Source organism: Helianthus annuus, chromosome 3 (assembly GCF_002127325.2).
Source record: "Helianthus annuus cultivar XRQ/B chromosome 3, HanXRQr2.0-SUNRISE, whole genome shotgun sequence".
In the NCBI taxonomy this organism is placed as follows: Eukaryota; Viridiplantae; Streptophyta; class Magnoliopsida; order Asterales; family Asteraceae; genus Helianthus; species Helianthus annuus.
The window spans coordinates 33,749,628-33,776,072 of record NC_035435.2 but is presented as its reverse complement, the minus strand read 5'-3'; positions in this window follow the sequence as shown (position 1 = coordinate 33,776,072).

Sequence of the window (26,445 nt, the reverse complement as noted above, 5' to 3'; positions counted from 1 at the left end):
CTCTCTTACACTTAAATACCCATTTTGTATTAATTTTCCTGTGACCATCCGGCAAATCCACTGGCTTCCACACACCCAACTTTTCAAACTGACTTAACTCTTCTTGGATCGCAATGACCCAAGAGTCTTCAGTAAGCGCCTCTTTGTAAGTTCTTGGTTCGATCTGCGAAATAAAACAACTTAATGAAAATTCAGTTTGTAAAGGTGATACTGTAGAGTAAAAACATGTAAGGCTCTAGTCAATTTGACGTCTCGTGCGAACGCCTGATTGCAATTCTCCTATGATCAACTCCTCTGGATGATATGAAAGAGTTCGCGGCATTACTTCGCTTGGAGCATCCACATCGCCTTCCAGATTAGTAACATTCTGATTTGCATTCTGTTCACCAATTTGGTTTGTTTGACTTAAATCCTGAATCTGCTCCCCCTCAGAATCTGAATCTCCTCGATCAAATATCGGCATGTTCTCAGATTCTTAATTATCATTCTCAACCGTCTGATTATCTTGAGCAACTTCATTTTGTTGGACATCATCGTGTTCACCAGCATTACTCGGACCTGCTTCATCGTCATTTGAAGTTTCCCGTGGTCGCCTCAAATATTCAGCTGGGAACCTTTGCTGTGACTCGTATTCGCGCAAAATATCCAACTCATCAAAGAAATCTTCTTCTTCTTCTCTCATGTCAAACGAATCCCACAACTTGTCATAATGATAACGCCATGAATCTCCTGGATTTTGTGGCGGCATAGTATAACCTTGACATTCAACATTTGCAGCTTCAATAATCTGCTTCTCACTTGGAACGAAGACACGTCGCGAAGGACTTGCATAACCAACAAATATACCCTCAATGCACTTCGGACCAAACTTTCCAAAAGGCTCTATAACAGTACAGGGTGACCCGAACGGCTCTAGATACTTCAAATTCGGTTTGCTGTTATTGATTAGCTCAAAGCATGTTTTGTTGAACTTCTTGACAGTGAGAACTCTGTTGAGCGTATAGCATGCGGCGGAAACAGCTTCAGCCCAAAAATTAATTGGTAACTTTGAATCTGCGAGCATCGTTCTATCCGTCTCGATTAGTGTCCGGTTTTTGCGTTCTGCGACTCCATTCTGTTGCGGAGTATACGGAGCACTAAACTCATGCAAAATACCTTTTTCATCATAAAATTCTTCCATCTTGCTGTTCTTGAACTCAGTACCATTATCACTTCGTATTCTTTTGATACGCCTTGGGTACAGATTCTCAATTCTTTTGAACAACGCCATCAAACTGTCAAATGTTTCGTCTTTCGTCTTCAAGAAAGTAACCCACGAAAATCTGGAATAATCATCAGTAACCACAAGACAATACTTGTCTCCTGTAATACTCTTGACATTCACCGGACCAAACAAATCCATGTGAAGTCTCTCCAGGGGTCTTGATACTGAATTGACTTGCTTTGTAGGGTGTGACTTTTTCTTTTGCTTGCCTTTAACACAGCTAATGCACTCCCCTTCCAGATGAAAACCTTTGACATGAACTCCTATAACCAAATCATTGTGCACCAAGTGATTCATTTTTCTAAGATGTATATGTCCCATCTTCCGGTGCCACAATCTCGATTCTTTTTCAGTTGCTCTGGACACGAAACAACGAGCCTGACCCGTGGTTGTAGTAGCTACGCTCATATCCAACACGTACAGATCATTGACTCTTGGTGCCCTCATGATAATCCATTCCTCCGGGATAACAAATCCTGGTTTCAAGATCAAACATTCTTTATCAGTGAAGTGAGTGGTATACATCCTGTCACAAATCTGCGAGATACTCAGCAAATTGTTCTCCAGCTCGGCAATGTAGTTAACTCTTTCAAACGTCACAATCCCGTTGGATAACGTTCCTTCACCAATAATCATTCCTCCTTGATTACCTGCAAAACCAACATAACCTCCATTGATATTCTTCACATCATATAACAATGCAGTCTTGTCTGTCATATGTCGAGATGCTCCACTGTCCATAATCCAGCGTGAGACTAATCTCGGAAGATCCTACACATATAACAACATGATTCAAACACTTCAATAAGGATGCCGATCGCTTCGCGATCAAGGAAGCTCCGGCAATTCAAACTGCTTAGTCAAACATTGTGTCCACCCAAGCCTCATCAGTCTTGTCTATGACCTTGGTAGTTTTAGCTCTCGCAACTTGAATTTTAAAGTTTTCAGCCTTTAGAGGTGGAAAATTTGCATCATAATCAATTGGAATTGAATCCTCAGAAGGTGAAATCTTTTTCTCAGTTTTAGGTTTCCAAACTTGTTGAGATAATGCTACCCGTTTGTAAAATTTATCATTTTTAGTTACCACTTTCTTTACGGGTTCATTTTTCACTTTGATGTTGTCATTTTTCACACTCTTTTTCTCAACAACCACTTGTTCTTTACCCTTCACCTCAACTTTCTTCTGTTGAATCTTCACAGCTTCAGTCTTAGGTTTCACGTTGGTACACTTTCGTGCAATGTGACCAACTTGATTACATCTGAAGCATGTTCGAGTATCAACTACCCGACTTGTGCCTTCAGACTGAGACTGTGAAGCTCTTTTCTCAAAGAATTCTTCATTCGATTTTGAAAAAATCTCTTTCTCTTCATCAGCAAGTGAACTCGAACTGTTCAAAAACACATCAACAAACCTCTTGTTTTTAACATTTATTCTCTGATAATTCTTACCACCCTGATAACCACCCGTCCAATTGTTTCAATTCTTGTTATTATAAAAACGTGGTGGAACACCAGATTTCTTGTAGTATGATTTGTCTTTTTCAAAGTTCATTTGTCTCTTTGTTTGACTCAAACTGTTCACTTCTGACAATTCAACTTCGACCAACTTAAAAATATTTGTTAACTTTTTCACATTCACATTCTCAATTGGAAACTCTGAATCCGAAAACAACTTATTAGATCCCGACATCTTGTACATGACAAGAGTAGGTTCATCATTTAAGTTATTTTTGGATTTTTGTTTCGGAATGTATTTGTCCAGAAAACATCCATCATCTTCAGCTGAATCAGACATCAAAACACTTTCAGTTGTGCTCTTAACAATCTCTGTCTAAACACTATCAACAGATGATGAAGAAGAAAATGTGACATCAATGTTCTCAGGAAGTTTAACTTCATTCTCTTCCTTGATTTCAACCAACCCAGATTGCTTTTTTGTATAATTTTCAAGAATTGGTGGTGGAACTCGATGAAAACCCACCCCAGTTCCATCTGAGTACACATCTTCGCCTGCTTTGTTTTTCCTGATGGGTTTGGGAACAATGTGTTGCAAAACAAAGCTTGCGGAGTTGTAACTGTTAAGCTTCAACTGGATTCTCTCATTTTCAATTTCAGCCTCTTGAACTTTAGGTTTCAGTTTAGCGATTTCATCCAGTTGTTGGTTGATTGATTCTTCTTTTCACCTAAGCATAGTTTTTAATTGAACATTTTCTTTATAAGTTTTACCATTTCGATCATCATTATCTTTCATTGTGGTTTTTAGCTTCTCAAATTTTTCAGTGATTTGACGGTTTTCAAGAACTAACTTTTCATTTTCTTGCCTAATCCTCTCATGATCAGTTTTATCCTTTTCAATTTTGTTAGTTAATTCTTTTATCCATTCGGTTGAAGCTTTCACCATCTTGTCACGATCAAGAATTTGATCCTCAACGCTTCTGACTTTTGCTGTCAGATCATCAACCTTCTTACCGTTCAGATACGTGACCGTATTACAAAATTTGCATTCCTTGATGCAATTTTTGCAATCAACATCCCCATTGACTTTCTTACCTGATTCAGTCATTGACATGTTTGAACTGACCTGGCTTTTAGACTCAGAGACGGATTTAGAATCTACCTCAATCGCCTTAGCTGCCAGCACCTTGTCAGCCATTTTTCCGAGGTTTTCAGCAATCAACTCCTGAGTAGTGTCAATGATTCCAGTATCAACTTTCTTTGACTTCTCTTTCTCTTCTTTCTCCTTCTTGTCTTTCTCTTCTTTCTCTTTCTCGTCTCCAGTTCCCCACCATTTATTTTGCCAATAATCATCATCATCTTTTAACTCTTTGATTATGGCCTCTAAATCAAGAGTGTTATGGTCAATAGCAATGTTTCCATATGGATCAAGATAACACTCCCTATCTGGATCCCATATATTTGCTCTCTTTGCTTCCGAAAAGATACCAGATATTCTGATCATTCTGTTTGTGGCCGACAACCTTCTGTAATTATACTTCTGTTCTTCAGTTATGTTGTCTTTCCACGGAACAGGTTCATTCTTTGCCATGAAAGCATAACCAACCGCATCTTCCTCCGGTAACAGTTCACTCCAGTCATAACCCTCATCATCATAAATCACCGCAAGAGCTCTAGATTTCTCTTTGTTCTCTTCAATTTGCTTCATTCTTGGCGGCTCCGATTTGTTTTGGTGATATATCGCCTTCTTGTACTAATCTTCCCTGAACGGGTTTTCAGACTCATCAGCATACGCGTTTCTGCATTCACGCTTGAAGTGACCTTTCTGCTTGCACTTGAAGCATGTCACCTTGGACTTGTCAAACCCCAACTTGGTAGATGGTCCACCAATTGACTTCCTGCCGGTTATCTCCATGAAACGCTGTGCTCGACGAACAGCACTGGCCATGCACCACCTTATGTCGATCAGTTCCATTTCTTCAGGATCTATTTGATCATAATCTTCTTTCATCAGATTGGTGTTGCCTATCTTCCCTGCTACAAGGCTTTCATAGGATTCTAAAACTGACGCAAGGAAAACCATTTGTTGATTAGCCGACTCCTCGCTGAAATTCTGAGCATTCTTCATGTCTACAGCGATGTTGCAGTGAAACAAATTCTTTGCATCGGCCTGGTTTGAATTTGATGAAGATCCACTGTGATAACCATTATGATATCCACTGCTTTGACTTTCTTTGTTTGTTGTGGACACATTCTCAGCAGAAAACGCAGTCTTGGGAGATGTTTTTGGCATCATGCTCTTTGGATAATATAAATCCAAATTCTACTGGTACGATGAGTGATTGACTTTGAATGTCTTTTTGAATTCCAACTCGTGACTCTCAAGTTTCTCAATCAGCAAATCTATAGCCAACACTTCTGGTGCCTTGATAGTATTTTTCAGCATCAGCACATAATATTGCCAATCCATCTCGTCTGGCAACGAGTCGAATAATTTGTCAACTAGCTCATCTTCAGGATAATTAATTCCTTGTCTAGCTAGTTCCAGCTTCAGGTGCCCAAACCTCTCGATCATTTTTGAAACTGATTCATTGTTTAAACATCCAAACAGACCAAACTCTTTTCTGATTAGTTTCTTTTTGTTTTTCACTATTTCTGTACTTCCTAAGCATTTCTTTTCTAACTTTATCCAGAGATCTTTTGCACTAGAGTATTCGATCAACGAGATAATATCTTCACGAACAGATTGAAACAACAATGCCACACATTTCTGCTCAGCAACAAACGACTCTATCTCATCAGATGTCGATAAAGTTTCACCCTTTTTGCCTCCAGCATCGTATCCATTTTTGAGACTCTTCCAGCTAGGAAAAGCAAGAGCCATCAACCAATCTTCGAATTTCTTTGCCCACCGACTATATTCTTCAATAGCCATCAACTTCGATGGTTTGTTATAAGTTCTGAAAGCACTTTCAACTTCCAAAGCATCCGATAATTTCTTCTTTGCATTTGGCGGGTTCTCATTGTTGTTGCTTGAAGATGTATCATCTCCCGAATTTCCAGCAAATGCGTACATGTCGCTAAACGGGTTCATGAAAATGTCATCCATCTTGAACGTACCTGAAAAATCAGCAAACACTTAGAAAAATTTTCGAAATTTTGAAAAACTGTGATTTCGAGCGAAATTAGCAATTTCGAGCGAAATCAACTAGCAATGTTGAGCGAAATCAGATCAGTATCTGATTACGAGCGAAATCAACAAAATGTTTCGAGCGAAATCCGTTTTTTACTGATTTCGAGCGAAATCAGCTATGTACCACACGAGCGATATTAGACTGTTATGATCTTATGAGCGAAATTAGGTATTTCGCTCCAAATGTCCAGGTTGTTTACGATCGAAATTAACCGTCTTCAAGCGAAACCTTCGATGTCCGTAGGAGCAAAATCAGGTTATTAGGTAGTTTTTACCATTTTTAAGCTGAATTTTAACCTGATTCTTTCTAGGGTTTGTTATTTCTATGTTTTACACGTTAGATTCGAAATTCAGTCCATTTCAACCGTAGGAACCAGTTCAAATCAGAAAAGTATGAGAAGAAGTGAGCAGAAGTAAGAGAATCTGGTAGAATCAAGCTGTAGTAGTATGAACTCCTCGTCCTGAGCTCTGATACCACTTGTTGGACCGTTCTATGACCCTAAATAGTCAGTTAAGGCAGTTCATCTCTGTGTACAAAGGCGGAATCAGTGTAAACAAAGTAACAACAGCTTTTCCTCTTTAATTCCTCTTTATATTACTGAAATCCAAGCTTTTACAATGATTTCTGACAAAATCCGACAGCACCTCAGCTTAGATTTCGCTCCAACCGATACCAACTGAAATCACACAACAAGGTATATATAGTACATCTGATTTCGCTCCAAACAGCCAGGAGCGAAACCCCTTGTGTGAACTTCAGGCGAAATCATCCTAACATGTGCACCAGGAGCGAAATTAACAGACTATCTGATTTCGCTCACAATGACATAAATGTCATCTGGAGCGAAATCTCACTCTAAACATACAAATCCTATTTTTCGACTCCGTACAACTTATCTAGACCTAAGACTCAATACAGACGTAGTTAACAGACATTCAGTGCACCAACAATAATACCTACTTTTAATGTGATAATATGTATTAATAGACCTATATAAAATATATTTAAATGAAGACTGAATTAGGTTGTGCACTTACAAAGATTTGATCACTGTAAGTATAGCATTAATAAACATTTAGGGTTTTGTAAAGTATTTTAAATAATGTTTCACAAATAGTGAGAGAAAAAGAGAATGACTCACAAACTGTGAGAAAAGAGAATGGACTCACATTGCAGATTTAAACGATCAAAGCTTGCCTAATTGTTAAGCTGGTAAACCTAGTTAAATATACAATGCAAACAAAACTAGGTTAGTAACTTAATACAACGTTTACGATAATCGCGAGATCGAAACCCTCACGACGAATGACAAAGTATAGCCTAATTTAGGCAGCACTTAAACAACCATCGGATCGGTTTTAATCGATCGGATATAGTACCGTAGCAGTGATCAAGTCATTACCCCATTATCGTAGCAGAGTGTTGGTACCTCGATATATTAATTTGATCAGAATACTAGAGAAAGAAAGATGTTTTCGAGCAAATGTTGAAAGGCCACTGACGACTTAATTTATAGCTGGATTGTTGAAACTTGTAGCTCACGAAATTAGATGCCTTCTTATCTTGTCATATGCGCACACGTAGACAACATTTCATTTCTCTTTTCTATTTTTAATTTTGTAGGACATGTACACCATACATTTGAGTTTTGATTATTTTATTATTATATATATTATAATTAATTCAGCTGCTTCACTTATTTGGCGTGTATAACTTCTAAAATATGACGTTTTATAAAACAATGAATATGTCTTTAGAATGAGAATATTTGTATCTACATTTTGAACCAAGTTTCTTTAAAACGGAGTAAGTTCAAATATAATGTATTTTTATAATTTAATCATTAAACGGTTTCTAGGCCCGTCTAGGTACTTTATATTTCTAACAGTCAACTTACTCGTAATCTACCTGTCTAATAATATAAGTTTTTATATACTTTTATTTTAATAGAAAGGTCACCCATATACAAGTCAATTAATTAGTATAACATTCCAACCAACTATATATAAAATAGTTTTTAAAACTATTTGGGTCGAATAATTAAAAATAGAGTAAACTGCCATTTTGGTCCCTGTGGTTTGGGCAGTTTTGCCATTTTAATCCAAATCTCAAACTTTTTAAATATGGGTCCCTGTGGTTTGCATTTTGTTGCCATTTTAGTCCAAAACTCAAAATATCTCATTTTTGACTGTTTTAAGGTCCCTTTTTTGTCTTTATCAGCAAGGGTAGTTTGGTCCATTAAATTTTCATTAAACCAATTCTTTTATTAAAAAACCCCAATATACACCCCTCTCTACCTTTCTCTCTCGTTCCTGCTATGCACCACCACCACCAGACCACTTCCACCACCAGCAGCAAACACCAGCCACCACCGCCCCCATCTGCCACCACCGCCCCCATCTCTCTACACCACCAGCAGCAAACACCAGCCACCACCGCCCCCATCTCTCTACATCATTCAAGCTGGTAACCACTAATCCACAACATCTATGAATCTACAAACCGATCGAAGCTCTATTTCAAGCACTCCGGTGATCAATCTCGACAACTCCAACAACGGTTCATCCACTTCCAGCTGTAGATTTAGCAACCACAAGAAAGCTAGGGTTTCAAATAAAGAGAAGAGAAAGAAATCCAGCGACGACGTCATTTTGCCGACCGGTTTGGTTTTCTCGATCTGTTGATGCCGAGCTGTAGGAATTTTTGCAAGGATGGTGATTTTGATGAGATTTTAGATGGTGATAGGGATACATCGTCTGGTAAGTGATAATATGAGTGTTTGGGGATTTTGGGTGTTTTATGAAGTTTCTAGTGAATATTTGGAGATTTTGAGTTTTTGTTTCTACTGAATATTTGGGGATTTTGAGTGGTTACGGTTGTGGATTTGAGGGTTTTTCATGGTGGGTTTTCGAATTTGAGGGGTTTTCATGATGGTTATGGTGGCAGGTGGATGGTGGTGTTGGTGGTTGCAGGTCGGGTGGTGGTGGCAGGTGGGTGGTGGTGATGGTGGTTATGGTGGTGGCAGATGGGGGCGGTGGTGGCTAGTGTTTGCTGCTGGTGGTGGAAGTGGTATGGTGGTGGTGGTGTATAGTAGGAACGAGAGAGAAAGGTAGAGAGGGGTGTATATTTGGGGTTTTTTAATAAAAGAATTGGTTTAATGAAAATTAAATGGACCAAACTACCCTTGCATATAAAGACAAAAAAGTGACCTTAAAACAGTCAAAAATGAGAGATTTTTGAGTTTTGGACTAAAATGACAACAAAATGAAAACCACAGGGACCCAGATTTTAAAAGTTTGAGATTTGGACTAAAATGGCAAAACTGCCCAAACCACAGGGACCAAAATGGCAGTTTACTCTTAAAAATAAAACTAGTGACTAGTGGTTAATAAATTTAAACAAACCTATAATTCTTATATGATAAAAATTGGAATGTTACATCCTCCCCACCTTGTTTTAAAGTTATGTTTCGTCTTTGTCAATAAGAACAGTATTAAGGTAGATGGTACAGAATCAAGATATCAAATTTTGTGAATATGAGATGTACTATAAATAGGACTCAATAATTCAACTGAATCAATTCAAGAAATCGATGTCAAACGTATGAGATGAAATGATATAATTTCCAAGGTGACTAGGTTCCAGTCAAAAGAGATATATGATCAATAGATATCTAAATTGAATGTTTACAAGTTGTAAATGACTTTAGAAACAATAGAAATCATTGTCAAAGGAAACTTACTTTAATTGTCAACTGAGAAAGACTTAGAATCAACAAGATCAAATGACATAGAAGCACGAAAATGATGTGACAACCCTCACAATTACAGGTACCGTACAATTAATTAATCTTAATTATGTGCTTAATGAATGTGCTTGATTACAACTGAGAATTTAAACTGCTTTATGTTTTTTGTATCATACATACATATGCATCATGTTTCATACGGTCACTCCATTTATTACACACAAACTTTAGTGACATACTTGATGCACAAAGCACAGTTAGCACACTAACCGGATAATTCAGAAACATGCTGACAATGCCAGCACATGGACAGACTATGTTTTAAGGCCAGTATGAACCAGAGACAGGGTACTACACTAGTATGGAGTGTAGGGAAGTGAGGACCATAAAACTACGTCTGTAGTTAATAGTTAAAGTACTGGGAAATGCCTAAAACCCAATAATAATGCAGAATTCTGCATTATCTATCAGAAATTCAGCATTTAACATGCTAGTAATGTGCAAAATTTTGGCAGAATGGTCCCGTATGCTTTCCTAAGTGCCGGGAATTAAAAGTGTTACAAAAATGTATATAAAAGACACTTTACGGAATAATTAAGCACTTTAACGGAACGGTATCTAATCGAACAACCGGACATTACCCGGAACACTAAATTTTTGTCAAATACATTGTTTAATCATTTCTTGGCTTGTCATGATCCCCGTACACCATAACACCCACTAAAATACCCACTAACTAACATATGAAATAATATACTTGGAATTTAACTTACCTTTACCAACTAATTGCAAAACTTACAACCAACCCCCCCCCCCCACCATACCCGATTTCGGTCACCCAAGGGACCCACCCCCATGCCTCCAAGATTTAATCTTATATTTTATTGGATTGTTGCTTATTGAAGTGGACAAGATATGTCGTAGGAGATTATAAGTATGGTTGGAGATTATGAGAGGTCCTTCATATCATTCCATATCTTTCACTAGATCACACACTCTCTCACTCACTCTCCTCTCTCTCCCTCTCGGCCTCACCATAACCGCCACCACCATCACCATATCACCACCACATTCATCCATTTCTAAGCTTCATTCAAAGTGCTAGAAGGAGGATCAAAGGAGCTTGAAGTTGTAGATCATCAAGGAGCTTCATTACTTGCTTTCTCACACCAATTTCACCATCTTTTCACTAGAGATTCTTCCCTAGCCTTTGAGCTAGTTGTAAGTCTTTGTTTAACCCTTGGCTTATTTCTATTTTGAGTAGTTAAAAGATGTAGTGTGATGAATATCACAAGAACACTAAAAGGTTTAAACAAGAACATGAACATAAAGCTTTACATAAAAATGAAACATAAAGAAATGTTGTAGTAGGATGTTGTTATGAATGTATTGTTGAATTCTTGTTGATTCTTGGTTATGTGGTGTTAATCACCATATGGATCTTGTTAAATGATGTTTAGAAATATGATCTAACAAGACTAGAAGGTGATTATATGTTACATAGAATAATCATCTTCTAAGTCTAAGCATGAACTTGGAAGAAAATGATTTTTCTTGAAATATAATTAAACAAGTAGGTTGATGAGCATGTAGATCCAAGTTTTACAAAAGACTTCTCTAAATAAACCAAGTTAGAGAATCGATTTTTGGAAAATCATGACTTTACATACACTTACACCATTTTTGGGAACTAAAACAAGTGTGAAAACATTTTATTTACAAGAAGAGTTCAAAAGATTACTTTTTATAAAAATTGTTTACAAGTTGTAAACACCAAATTCTTTTAAGAAAATGATTTCTAAAGAAATAAATATGCTTTGGAAGGTAACTAAGTCCACTAAAAGCTTTACCAAGTTACTACACGTTTTCGGGATGTATCAAGTTCATGATTAATATATAATGCATGCGGTTTTGCTCTTGGTGATGTAAAATTGTTTAAGGATTGGTTGTTGATTGATTTTGAAAAGAAAATGATATGCTTAATAGTATGGACACCTCCGTTTTTAGGGGAAATTCTGGCGAAATTTTCTAAAAATCCCAAGACTTAGAAATTATTTTCTAACAAGTGTTTACAAATGTGTTTAACTTTGTTTTTGGAAGTAAACTTCGCCATAAGTTTTTGGTTACAAAATTTCAAAGTGTCGGAGGTGGGTTTTCATAAATAAAAGCGGATAAATATATATTTAGAATATATATTTCAAACTAAAACGCTTGTGTGAATATTTGTTTGATTTGTGAACTAGTTATATTATTTAGGGCAAAATAATGTAACTTAGCAAAATACCATCACATTTATAATTCCAGAATAATACCAAAAATTTCAAGGAATAAAATATTTGAGTTACATACTTGGTATCGTGAAATCGAACGCAAAAACGTAACTTACGAAATATTCTGGAAAATACTTTTACGAATATATTTTGGGTAAATATTATTTTGGATACAAAGAGTGAAAATATATTTATTTTTGGGAAAAATATATATTTTGGGAAGACGTTATTTTCGACAACTATGTTAAATATATTTTCTAAGTGGAACTTAAAAATATATTATTTTCGGAACCACCAAAATACATGTATAAATACCCCCATCCTTGGGAAGGAAAATATGGATATAAAATACTTGAGAAATATGGATACGAAATAGTTGCCTAACTATTATTCCAAAACCCTAAAAACGAAACTTAAGTTAAAATAATTATTATTATTTTAACAAGAAGTTATAACTTGGAATAATATCAAAGTAACGTAACTCAAACCGTAAAAACAAAAGCAAGGCACGGCCCGTTCGTCTAATAGACATTAGTACGATGTAGGTTATCGTGTAGCTGACAAGGTTTGAGTACGCGCACAGGAGACGCAATACTGTGAGTTCATGTCCCCCTTTTCTCTTAACTGTTTTCAGTTTTATACTTCGAGGGTGGAATACATGTTACAATTAATACAGACATTTTTTATACATGGTATGGTGAGCTTAAGGAGGGTATACTACTTAGATCATGTGAGTGACAGGCGCGACCCTTAAGGCCATTCATCCTCGTCATAGGACCGAGGGACATGAGTGATAGATCTATTTGGGTGTAGCGAGCCCACACCCATGAGGCCGGGGCGGCCCATAGTGGTGACTGTGTCTTACAGCCGGAAGCCCGGTGTAACTCCGTTAGGTTTGAGTTTTCCTCCATCACTTCACACATACCAGTGGCTTTGCAACCCATTGGTGATCTCTTTTTCCTTATTGCTACATACCAGGGACTTTCATACATACAGACATATTTCAAAGGTTTATACATACTCACATACACATGAACTCGCTCAACTTTTCTTGATTTTTCAAACTACATGTATTTCAGGCAACTGATTGGATCTGGCAGGTGTCTGCATATGTGTCAAGCTGCGTACTAAATAAAGATGTCATCCAGGGTTGTAGGGTTTGGGAGGTGTAACCCTTTCCTGGACGGGTCACACGTCTCCAAACCTCGTTTTATTTAAAGTCTTTTGTTGAGTCTTTGAGAACTCATTTTAAACAAGTCATGGATGTAACTTATTTTGGGTTGATATTTCAAGACAATCATGTTATGGTATTTCTAAACTAAATTAATGGATGAACATCATGTATTTTATCATATAGCATTGTTATGATTGTTGCTAAGGTATTAAGAAGTCACACCAAAATAATCCACGCTTCCGCAAAAGTCAGGGTGTGACAGCTTGGTATGAAAGCCTCGATCATAGCGAACTAGGATTCTTTCTCGAGTCTAGACTATGATCGCTAGGGCTCTCACGAAAACATTTTACATTGCATACCCTAAACGTCCAGATCCAGGGAACAAACATTTTTACAAACAAAAAGGCACAAATACACATTTCAAATTTATATTCAGTCTTAGAGACTGAGGGAGCTCAGCCTAAGAGGCTGAGGAGGTTCAGTCTTAGAGACTGAGGGGATTCAATCTTAGAGATTGGGGAGGTTTAGTCTTAGAGACTGGGAGTTGGTCTTAGAGACCAGGGGATTAGTCTTAGAGAATGGGAGTTGGTCTTAGAGACCATGGAGTTAGTCTAAGAGGCTATGGAGTTCAGTCCGAGAGACTGGGAGGGCTAGTCTGGGGAAGACTAGGATGATCACTTGCATACATTATCATGACTTACATGCTTATTTGATTTCATGTTGATATATGTGCATATGTGTGGTTGTGTTACAGACACTATGTCTTCTTCTTCCGATACTGGAGTATCAGACACGCTGGATCCTATGGCGATTGTATCAGATGACGAGATTCTATCTGAGAGCGAGGTTTATACATCGGATACAACGAGCACTGATGAGGACGACTTCCAGCCATTTGCCCTGCCGAACGATGCGCCTTTAGCTGATCGTCCTTTCGACGGGGATCTACCTCTCATTCCCATCCCTGCTCCTATCCCCCTCGCTGCATTTCCCTTAGAGGATTTACCTCTTGATGCGTTATCAGATGACGATATCGACCTTTTCATAGAGGGTCCCCCGGAGGGTGACAAGGATGGTGGGCCCCTATGGAGGATGATATTCCGGTTGACGACCCTGTAGTTCCTATTGCTGAGGCTCCTGTGGAGGAGGCTCCTTCTGATTCGTCTGGTCCATACTCGTTTGAGTCTGTAGCATCTGATTCTTTTCATGATCGGGGCGTGCAGCACTATTCTCCCGATGCAGACTCAGACATGGCGATGTCTGCTGCACCTGTTGTTCCCCAGGACTTTGGACCGGAGCCTGAGGTCGAGTTTGTACCAGCTGAGCCTGCTCCAGAGCCTGTCATTGCTCACGACCCTATTGATGTTCCAGTCATTGCTCTTTTGCCTGATCCTCTACCAGAGCCTAACCACGTTGATCCACCAGTTATGGCACCACACGTCGTTGATGCACCAGTCATCGTACCACCGGTTTCTGATGTTCCTATTGCTGATGCACCCGTTCTTGCACCACCTGTTATCGACCATGCACCATTTGCCACACATATTGATCCCAGGTATGCTGATACCCTTAATGGGTAGGTCGAGGATGATGATGATTATCCTCCGTTTGTTCTCCCTGTCACACCACCTGCTGCACCTGCTTTTGCACCTCTTGATATTCCCCAGTTCCACCCGCACATACCTGATGTCCACCGCACAGACTTACCCATCACCTTTCTACATGACATACCCCCTCCCCGTCTAGGGGAAGGACCTTCCACTGGGCCGCACGATCACATGCCACCTACGACAACAGCTTTTCCATCCATGCCCCCTTTTACTCCGGCTGCACACACTACATCTCCCTTTGTACCATCGGGCGAGCCATTTTTGTGGTCATCGCCCAATGTCATGCCCTTATCAGACCCCTATCACCATTTCCATGTCGGATATACCACTAAGGACATACTTATATCCCTGCAGTTACAGCAAGATGCGTTGAGCCGACGAGTCCAGGAGCTGGAGAGGACTCCGCGTCCTCCCCCATGTCATTGTCAGTCTCCTTTTGCCACACCACCAGCTCCTCTTCCAATACACCCGGATTCTGATGTCCGCTTCCTCACCCCGGAGCAGCAAATTGCTTACCTGCTGCGCGTTGTCCACGCACTTGAGGAGGATTGGGTGCGTGTGACACTCTAGGTTTTCCCGAACAACTATCTTGTATTGGCATCATACGTGTACATATTATATTAAATGAATGTTTGTGATTTATCTTGATGTGCTGTGTGTTAATAATGTGTACATATAAAGTTTAGTCTTATATAAGTATATATGTAATGAACCGAAACCGCGGTTCCAAGTCGAGATGTGGGCCGCCAACCCACATAGGTAACCTAGCCCAACACACAAGGGCCCGACTCGAGACCACTTGGTCTCGAGTAAACAGTAAACAGTTGGGTCTCGACCTATGCTGCTCTTTGCCCAAACATGTCTCGACCTATGTATCGAAGGATCAAATTGTACATCAAGGGTTTGGCCCCGGAAATCCGGAGCCATGTGACCGCAGCCAACCTCAATACCATTCAGCCAGTCGTTCGTCTTGCTCACAAACTCACTGATCAGGCTGTGGAACAGGGCAAGCTGCCCAAGAGGATCAGTGTTACTGCTGGAACTTCTAGTGATAACAAGCGTAAGTGGGAAGGAAACCAAAGCAAGGATGCTAACCCCACGCAGGCCCCAACCCAGCAAAGGAAAAATGAAAACAACAAGGGCCCTCAACAACAGGGTGGCTATCGCGGAAACCACCCTAAGTGCAACAAGTGCAACCGACACCACAGCGGGCCTTGTGGGAAAGGTCAGTGTCAGCGATGTAACAAGATGGGGCATGAGGCCAAGGACTGCAGGAGTCCATGCCCCGCAGGGCAGAACCACCAACAGCAGTAGCAACATCATGGGAATGTCAAGGGTTGTTTCCAGTGTGGAGCTGAGGGACACATTAAGAGGAATTGCCCTGAACTGAACCAGAACCGCAACAACAATCAGGGAGCTGGAAACAACGATCCACACAACAACAATGCTGGGAATGGTGCAAGAGGAAGGGCTTTGGTTATTGGAGCTGGAGAAGCAAGGAATGACCCCAACGTCATGGCGGGTAAGTTCCTACTCGATGATCGTTATGTTTCCATATTATTTAATTCTGGAGCCGATGCTAGTTATGTATCCCTCCGTATTAGTAAGAAGCTTAAGCGCTCGCCTACGTTACTAAGTTCTAAGCATATCGTCGAGTTAGCTAATGGTAAAAACATCGAGGCCTCACATGTTATCAGCAACTGCAAACTAGTACTGTCTGGTCAGACCTATAGCATCAATCTTTTCCCTATCGTTCTTGGAAGCTTCGACGTCGTCATCGGTATGGATTGGTTATCCAAACATCGCGCTGAAATCCTCTGTCAAGAGAAAATGGTTCGCATCCCCCGCCATTCTGGCAAACCCCTCATCGTACAAGGTGACAAAGGCGGAGAAGTCACAGGCATCATCTCGTTCTTAAAAGCCCAGAAGTGTTTACGAAAGGGGCACACCGCTATCTTAGCACTTGTCACCAACACACAGGAAAAGGAAAAGAGGATCGAAGATTTTCTAGTGGTACGCTACTACCCCAAGGTATTTCCTGAAGAACTGCCTGGACTCCCTCCCCACCGTCAGGTCGAACTCCAAATCGAGCTAGTCCCCGGAGCAGCACCTATAGCTCGTGCACCTTATCGACTAGCCCCCGCAGAACTGAAGGAACTCTCTACGCAACTACAGGAACTATTGGATAAAGGATTTATCCGTCCTAGTTTGTCACCCTGGGGAGCACCAGTGCTCTTTGTTAAGAAGAAGGATGGCACATTCCGAATGTGCATCGACTATCGTGAGCTGAACAAGGTTACCATCAAGAATCGCTACCCTCTCCCACGTATCGACGATCTATTCGATCAGTTGCAAGGATCGAGCTACTACTCTAAGATTGACCTACGATCAGGTTATCATCAGCTAAGAGTCCGTAATGAAGACATCTCCAAGACTGCGTTCAGAACTCATTATGGACGTTACGAGTTCCTTGTCATGCCCTTTGGAATGACTAACGCGCCTGCGGTTTTCATGGATCTCATGAACCGAGTGTGCAAGCCTTACCTCGACAAGTTCATAATTGTGTTTATTGACGACATCCTGATTTACTCGAAAAGTCAAGAGGAGCATGAACACACCTGCGTCTTATTCTCGAACTCCTTCGCAATGAACAACTGTATGCCAAGTTCTCGAAATGTGACTTCTGGCTTCGAGAAGTCCATTTCCTTGGGCACGTGGTCAACAAGGACGGAATTCACGTCGACCCAACTAAGATCGACTCTGTAAAGAACTGGCCTACACCTAAAACTCCGACCGAAGTTCGCCAATTCTTGGGATTGGCAGGATACTATCGTAGATTTATCCAGGGATTTTCGAAGATTGCTCAGCCCCTCACGACTCTCACCCAGAAGGGCATGTCTTACAAATGGAATGAAGCTCAGGAGTCCGCATTTCAGAAGCTGAAGGATAACCTCTGTAGTGCTCCTATTCTCTCGTTACCTGAAGGTACCGAGGACTTTGTGGTTTACTGCGATGCGTCCAATCATGGGCTCGGTTGCGTGTTAATGCAACGCGAGAAAGTTATTGCTTACGCTTCTCGACAACTTAAGACTCACGAAAGGAACTACACTACGCACGACTTGGAACTGGGAGCGGTGGTTTTTGCTCTTAAGATATGGAGACATTACCTGTACGGTACCAAGTGCACCATTTACACCGATCACAGGAGTCTCGAGCATATCTTCAAGCAAAAGGAATTAAACATGTGACAACGTCGATGGGTCGAACTCTTGAATGATTACGAATGCGGAATCAAGTACCATCCGGGCAAGGCCAATGTCGTGGCAGACGCCCTCAGCCGAAAAGACACTACGGCCAAGCGCGTGCGAGCGCTACAACTTACCATCCAGTCTAACCTCCCTACTCAGATTCGAAATGCTCAGGTTGAAGCACTGAAACCAGAGAACATCAGGGCTGAGTCCCTGCGAGGATCGAGGCAGCGATTAGAACAAAAAGAAGATGGCGCTTACTATGTGACAGGGCGCATTTGGGTTCCACTATGTGGAGATCTACGTGAACTTGTGATGGACGAAGCCCATAAGTCCCGTTACTCAGTACATCCTGGTTCGGATAAGATGTACCACGACATAAGGACTACATATTGGTGGCCTGGCATGAAAGCCCACATAGCAACATATGTCAGCAAATGTTTGACTTGCGCAAGGGTCAATACTGAGTATCAGAAACCAGCAGGCCTACTCCAACAACCAGAGATCCCGAAATGGAAATGGGAGCAAATCTCCATGGATTTCGTTACTGGCTTACCTAGATCTCAGCGCGGAAACGACACTATCTAGGTGATAGTAGATCGATTAACTAAATCTACACACTTTTTGCCTATTAAAGAAACAGACAAGTTTTCTACCTTGGCAGACGTTTACTTAAAGGAAGTGGTTTCGAGGCACGGGGTGCCAACCTCCACTATTTCCGATCGAGACGCCCGTTTTACTTCTGAGTTGTGGCAAGCTATGCACAAATCCTTTGGCTCACGTTTGGACATAAGCACCGCTTATCACCCACAAAGGATGGGCAGTCTGAACACACCATCCAAACCCTGGAAGACATGCTTATGGCATGTGTGATCGATTTTGGCAAGAATTGGGAGAAGCACCTACCGCTAGTGGAATTCTCGTATAATAACAGCTACCACACCAGCATTCAGGCAGCACCCTTCGAGGCATTGTACGGTCGTAAATGCCGATCACCTCTTTGCTGGGCGGAAGTTGGTGACAGCCAGGTCACAGACCCAGAATTGGTGGTAGACACAACGGAAAGGATTGCCCATATCAGACAACGCATGGCGGCAGCTCGAGACCGTCAGAAAAGCTACGCTGATAAGCGTAGGAAACCGCTAGAATTCCAGGTCGGGGACCGGGTTCTACTCAAAGTCTCACCCTGGAAGGGTGTGGTTCATTTTGGAAAACGGGGCAAGCTGAATCCGCGATATGTTGGACCATTCGAAATTACCGAGAGGATCGGTAAGGTTGCTTATAGATTGAACCTGCCAGAAGAGCTGAGTGCGGTGCACAACGTCTTCCACGTGTCTAATCTGAAGAAGTGTCTGTCAGATGAAACACTCATAATTCCCTTCAAGGAACTCACTATTGACGAACAGCTACACTTTACTGAGGAACCGATTGAGATTACGGATCGGGAGATCAAAACCCTCAAACGTAGCTAGATACCTCTCGTGCGAGTTCGTTGGAACTCACGACGTGGCCCAGAATTTACCTGGGAGCAGGAAGACCAGATGAAATGCATGTATCCCCAGTTGATCCCAAATGAAACCCCCAGCACTGAAGCTATAACCGAATTTCGGGACGAAATTCCAAACTAACGGGGGGATGATGTGACACCCCGTTGAAACACTCTCACTCATACAAGCTTGACAGTGGCTGCCTTAACTTTCAGGACGAATGTTCTTAAAACTTAGGGATAATGTGACACTCTAGGTTTTCCCGAACAACTATCTTGTATTGGCATCATACGTGTACATATTATATTAAATGAATGTTTGTGATTTATCTTGATGTGCTGTGTGTTAATAATGTGTACATATAAAGTATAGTCGTATATAAGTATATATGTAATGAACCGAAACCGCGGTTCCAATTCGAGGTGTGGGCCATCAACCCACATAGGAAACCTAGCCCAACACACAAGGGCCTGACTCGAGACCACTTGGTCTCAAGTAAACACTAAACAGTTGGGCCATACACCCCTAAAGCCACTCGGAACCCATGTAGGGTGCACCATCTTGTATAAAAACCCATGCCATCATCCACACTTCCCTTACACTCACTCCCACACTCTCCTCTACACTTTCTCTCACTAAAACCCTAAGTCTCAACATCCTTCTTCTCCATTGTCTCGAACCAAATCGGTGACAACAAGGACCCTCGGTTCAAGCTCGGAATCATCATTCGGAAGCTCACTCATCGACCCTTCATACCCTCAGACTTCGAGTCTCTACCGGTTAGTGTTCTAATGTAAACTAGGTGTTATATGTCTACTAGGTCACATGTGTGCTTGATGGATGAAATATATGCTTAGTCTCTTTGCATGATCTTGATTGATTTAGTGAGTAAAAATGATGAAATACATGAAGATTGTTGTAGATGCTTGATTTCTAGATAAAGTTATGGCTAGGAAGAATAGAGTGATTTATTATCATGCTAACTTGACACATGAATAAGTAGAAAAACGTATGAATATGGTGCTATCATGTTCTCGGATGTGTGTAAATGGTGATGATTGATAATACATTAAACTAGGTGTATTATGCTAGCATAAATCGGTTTAAAGGAACATGTTTGTTTAGGATGAAAACCCTAAAGATGAACTAGACGAATATGTGCTGAATATGATATGAAGATTTGAATTGTGTGTTTTGATCCGTTTTGAACAAAGTTTAGACAACAAAACATGTTTGTGCATTTTCATTGGATAGTACATGGGAACGTGACATAGGAATTCTATTGGATAGTACAACTTGTGCAGACATGCAGGAAACAGCAGGTGGTGGAGTCGAAACCCTTGGTCTCGACTCGAGATCATTGAGTTACAACTCGAGACTGCAGTGATTGCGACTCGAGACCTAGACCAAGCAACTCATAACAGACTGCAGGGACTTGAGACCATCAAGGTCTCGACTTGAGATCACATAGTCTCGGCTCGAGAAGGGACTCGAGACCTCTGGGGTTGCGACTCATGCCTGCACCACTCGAGACCAGCCATTTACAACTCGAGGTCTCCTGGGTGCGACCCGAGACCGCATGTTCTCGAGTCAAGACCGCCTGGTCTCGACTGGGCTGCTTGTCTCCGTTATTGGGCCGAATTGTACGGACTGTTCATGCTTGCTACTGTTTAACTGGACTATGTGTTACTATTAACTGATCAGGTGATAGAACTGGCCCAATAACCGTATATGTTAGGTGTACTGTGTGACAGATACGTGTAGAATATACGTGACTTCTCTGTACCCAAACCTGACCTATACTGGTAACCATGCTAGGACATGGTGACCAGCGTGCTTGACCAAGTAACCTAATCTGCCGAGCAACCCAAGGTGAGTTCACACACTAAAAGCATGCGTCCCAGGGAGGGACACGGACAAACTGCCAACTTTGGGAAAAAACACTTTCGAACTGTTATTTCCGGGGGAAATACGAATGGGTACTTTTAAATTACTATATCCGGGGGAGATACGTTTGGATATTATTTATAAATCACAACTAGCAAAACTAAACGAAACTCTATCACATTAAGTCCCTGCTTACAGTACCGATTAATCGCCGGGGGCGAACGGGTTATTAGTTGATAGCGCTATTAGGTTTGACAGCCTCACACCGTGACCGGGGGGGGTCGGGCGTGAACTAGTAGACCTTGCATCTTGGTCAATGACGATAGACATTGACTCGGGGCACAACAACTTTCCATCAACAGTTTCGGTATCGACAGTTTAGTGAGCTTACAGATGGGGTAGCTCTCCATAACGTGATTATAAATGCTTTATCTAAACAACTTACGCTTTCGAAAACTAAAACTGGACACCTCGTGGACTCGCCAACATTATGTTGATACCCTACTGCATGCTTTGTAGGTACCCAGTGACTCAGGAGCTTGCAGCTTGTGGATGTGTAGTGGTCGTCTAACCCATGTGTTGGGTTTTAAACAAACTTGAACTATGAACTTTGTATTAAACTATTTTGTCTATGCTTCCGCTACTTACCTAAACTACCAATTGAATCTAAAACTTTTGAACTTTGGTTATGATATTTGCTAACCCTGTGGTTGGTGAATACTACTTATGTTATTAATTAAATTGCTCAGTATAATTGGTGGCTGGATCCTGGTCAGTCACGCCCCCAGGCGGTGGCACTCCGCATGTGGATTTTGGGGGTGTGACAGTGCGTATGCGCCGGTTTCTTTTCTTCCCTCCTCCTCCTCCCCCACCATCAGCTTGAGGACTTTTGGTCTGGTGTAGATAGCACTACTTTTGATGAGAAGATAGCGATTGAGCCAGGCTGTATAAGACCACAGGATGACCTTATGACCTTTGATATTTGATTTTGGTTGTTGCATATGGTTAGACAGTTCAGACAAGGGCAATGTGACCGTTAGTCTCTTTTGGGATGTACGATACTTTTGTAAAACTTGTAAACACTGTATTTGTGGTCTTGATTTTTATGATAGCTCAATCACAGTATTCTCATTACATGCATTGTTGATTTATTTGTTTATGATTATGACATGAGATGTTATGTGTTATTGAGTTGATGGATGTTAAACGTACGCATATTACTTACTTCCCGTACTTACTATGACCTGACCAATATAACCTTCTTTTAGAAGATTCCTCCACGTCAAGACACATGTTTGCCTACTACTGAGGCTGAACTACAGGAGCGAATTACCGCAGCAGTAGCAAAGTATGAGGCCTCCCGCGCAGAGACTAGCAGAGGTTCCTCAAGAAACAACAACAACCCACCCAATGGTAATGCCCAAGTCGCTTGAGACACATTACGTTACATTTGGATACTTCTTACACATCCACTAATGTTTATTGTTAATGCTATTGCCTGTACAGGCTGTACCTACAAACAATTTCTGGATTGTAAGCCCTTAAGTTACGACGGCACTGGGGGTGCTGTTGCCTTTGTCAGGTGGACAGAAAAGACGGATTCGGTAATAAGGATGAGCAAGTGTGCTCCTGAAAACCAAGTGACTTACGTCTCAGGACTCTTTCTTGATGGTGCTTTATCCTGGTGGAACCTGCAAGTTCAAACCTTGGGAGAGGCGGCCGCGTATGCACTGACATGGGCTGAGCTGAAGGAGCTCATGAGGAAGAAATAATGTTCACGGGCAGAGATACATAAGCTGGATCCGGAATTCTGGAACCTAAAAATGGATGGCCCAAAAATTGTTGAATATGTCCAAAGGTTCCACGACTTGTCACGCGTTGTGCCGTATATGGTTGATCCTGAATTTTTTACGTATTGAACATTTCATCTGGGGATTGGCACCCCAGATCATGAGCATGGTAACAACGTCCAATCCTCCAACAATTACCGAAGTCATTGATCTCAGCGTGGCACTTACAGAAGAAGCCATCAGATTGAACAAGTTTTCAATTTCTGAAACGAAAAAGAAAGAAACTCATGTCGAATCCTCAGGAGAGAACAATAGGAAGTTCTCCAACTTTAAAAAGAGTACCGTTAGTGTCAACAAGAGGAAGGATGTGAACCCACCAGCTGAAGCTAAATGTGGTAGAGATAGCCGTTTTACCTCTCACTTTTAGACAAGCTTCCAAAAAGCCATGGGAACCAATTTGAATCTGAGCACAGCTTATCATCCTCAAACGGACGGATAAAGCGAAAGGACAGCTCAGACAATGGAGGACATGCTTAGAGCTTGTGTAATTGATTTCGGAGGTAATTGGGATGACCTCTTACCATTAATAGAATTTTCTTATAATAACAGCTATCATACCAGCATCAATGTTGCACCATTCGAAGCACTTTATGGACGAAAGTGCCGAACTCCAGTCTGTTGGGCAGAAATTGGAGAAAAGAAACTATCTGGACCAGAAATAATACAAGAAACAACCGACAAGATTATCCAAGTCAAGGAACGACTGAAAGCAGCATGTGACCGACAAAAGAGTTATGTTAATAACAGACGAAAGCCACTAGAATTTCAGGTAGGAGACAAGGTGTTATTAAAAGTCTCTCCTTGTAAAGGAGTGGTAAGATTCCTCAAAAGGGGAAAGTTAAGCCCCAGGTATGTTGGACCTTTTGAAATCATTAGAAGAATAGGACCTATAGCCCATCAGCTACAACTGCCAGAGGAAATGGCAGGAATACATGATGTATTTCATGTATCTAATCTCAAGAAATACTTAGCTGATAAATCACTGGTAGTACCTCTTAGGGATATAGAGGTAAATGAAAAGCTTAAGCTTACAGAAAAGTCTCTACAGATTGAAGACAGAAAGGTCAAGAACCTCAAACACAAGAGATTAGTTCTAGTCAAAGTAAAATGGGATTCCAAAAGAGGACCAGAATACACTTGGGAGCTTGAATCAGAAATGCAAAGGAAAAATCCACACCTATTCCAGTAGACCTCGAGGATGAGTTCTAAAACAAGGTGGGGAGGATGTAACAACCCTCCAAAATAAATTTCGACACCCCTAATATATTTAGAATGTCCCTATACGTCTTAAAATACACCCAGTATACTAAAACCGGGCCCAAAATACCATATATAATTAAAAATAAAATAAAACAATTAAAACAAGTCTGTCGCGGGCCGCGACAGACTGCCTTTGCTCTTACGCGGGCCGCGAGCGCTCATCAACGAGGCGGCACCCTGAGCTGCCACGTGGCAGCATCATGTCGAGCCTAAGTGTGTAACCAGTCAAGGCTAAGGGCTACCTGACCTACGTCACGGGCCGCAAAGACCCCGTCTTCATCTGTCGCGGGGCGCGAGGAAGTGCTGTATCAGCACTATAAATAGGGTCGATCGGTTTCAGTTGAAATCATTCAAAACTTTCATATTCTCTCTACAAATTCTGAATATTTAGAATAGTATCGGGCATTATACCCCCTAACTAGCGAAGCCCTGCCTCGTTGTAAGTAACATAACCCCCGGTTACGTATTAGATACGCTACCTGATTAATCTAGGGTTCCGTAATGGCTGTCGAGGTTCTGCCCGACATAGTCGTTGGAATGCCGTCTCGGGGAGGGTATTACTAATGTAAATATTGGGTTATTATACTAACGTATGTGCATTGTGTAATTAATAGATAATCATCAGGAAATCCTTAAATAAAACCCTAAGACAACAATGTGAGTAATCTCTTTTTTTTTCAAACTGTTTTTACAAAACCACATATGATTAACATTATATTAAACAGTGATTGAGTATTTGTATTCTACAATTATCATCGGTATGTTAGGGTTTTGTATACAAAATTTGTTACTACATTGTGAGTAGTAACATGACCACAAGTCAGGTTGACAGTACCGTGGGTGGTAAATAAAGTAGATGGAAAGAAATGTAATTGCGCGACCGCCCTCGATACTGTACAACGGTTTTTACATGTCTTGATTAAACTGGGATTCACTTACCAGTATTTTCCACTGACAAAAGGTTTTTCAGCGCGTTTTAGGTAACAAAATGTGAAAGCCAAATAGAAGTCAGCTGGACAGCACTGAAGGCTTGGAAAAGTGGCTATAAAGTTACCTAAAATAAAGAGATGTTTTCTTTAAATAAAATAGTGTTTATCCCTATAAAAATGTGTGTACTTGAAACTTGGGATTTTCACATCTGTTTAATATTATAAAAGTGTGGTATTTTTTTCTGATAAAATATTTCCTAACTACGGTACTGATGTAATTTCTGCAGCCAAAATGATAAACACCGATACCACCAAAACTGGTCGCGGCCGCCCGTTCCCGGGTAATTAGGGGACGGGGGTTGCGACACCATGCGTGTTGAAGTCCACGCGTGATGAATTAAGGCGGCGGCGGTGTATAACGTGGTGTAATGCGTGAAACTTTGTTCTTCACGCTGCGCCCTAGATGCTCTTAATAAACCTAAAAAACTAATAACATCCCGAAATAACTTATTTACGAGAAACAATCCTAACTAACAATAATTAGCTATAAAGGTTTTCATTGGCTCTAATTGACCATAACTGACATTAACTCAAGCCACCAACCAATGACCGTCATTGACCATTAACGACTATAATTGACTATCATTTATCTTAGTTAATCAATAATGACTCTTACTGACCATATTTGACCATTGATAACCTATATGATAAAAAAAATTAATTAATTCACCATAAACGGCCCCTGTTAACAATAATCCATTAGGCTACCCGGGACGCAGCGTGATGAACTAAGCTCCACGTGTTTTATAACGTGAAACACCGCCGCCACCCCCGTTGCCCATGCGTGGAATTTAAAACGCGTTGCCATGATCACGCGTGATTTTTTTACCGTGGTGATGAGAGCCGGATGTGTGGAGAGTGGCTGAGGAGCGATTTTTCCGGTGGAGAGTGGCCGAGGAGTGGCTGATTGATTTTTTTTCCGGTGGAGAGTGGTCGAGGAGCGGCAGATGTATGGAGGCTCTGGTTGTGGATATGATTTAGGGTTTGTGGTGATGGAGGTTAGGTGTTT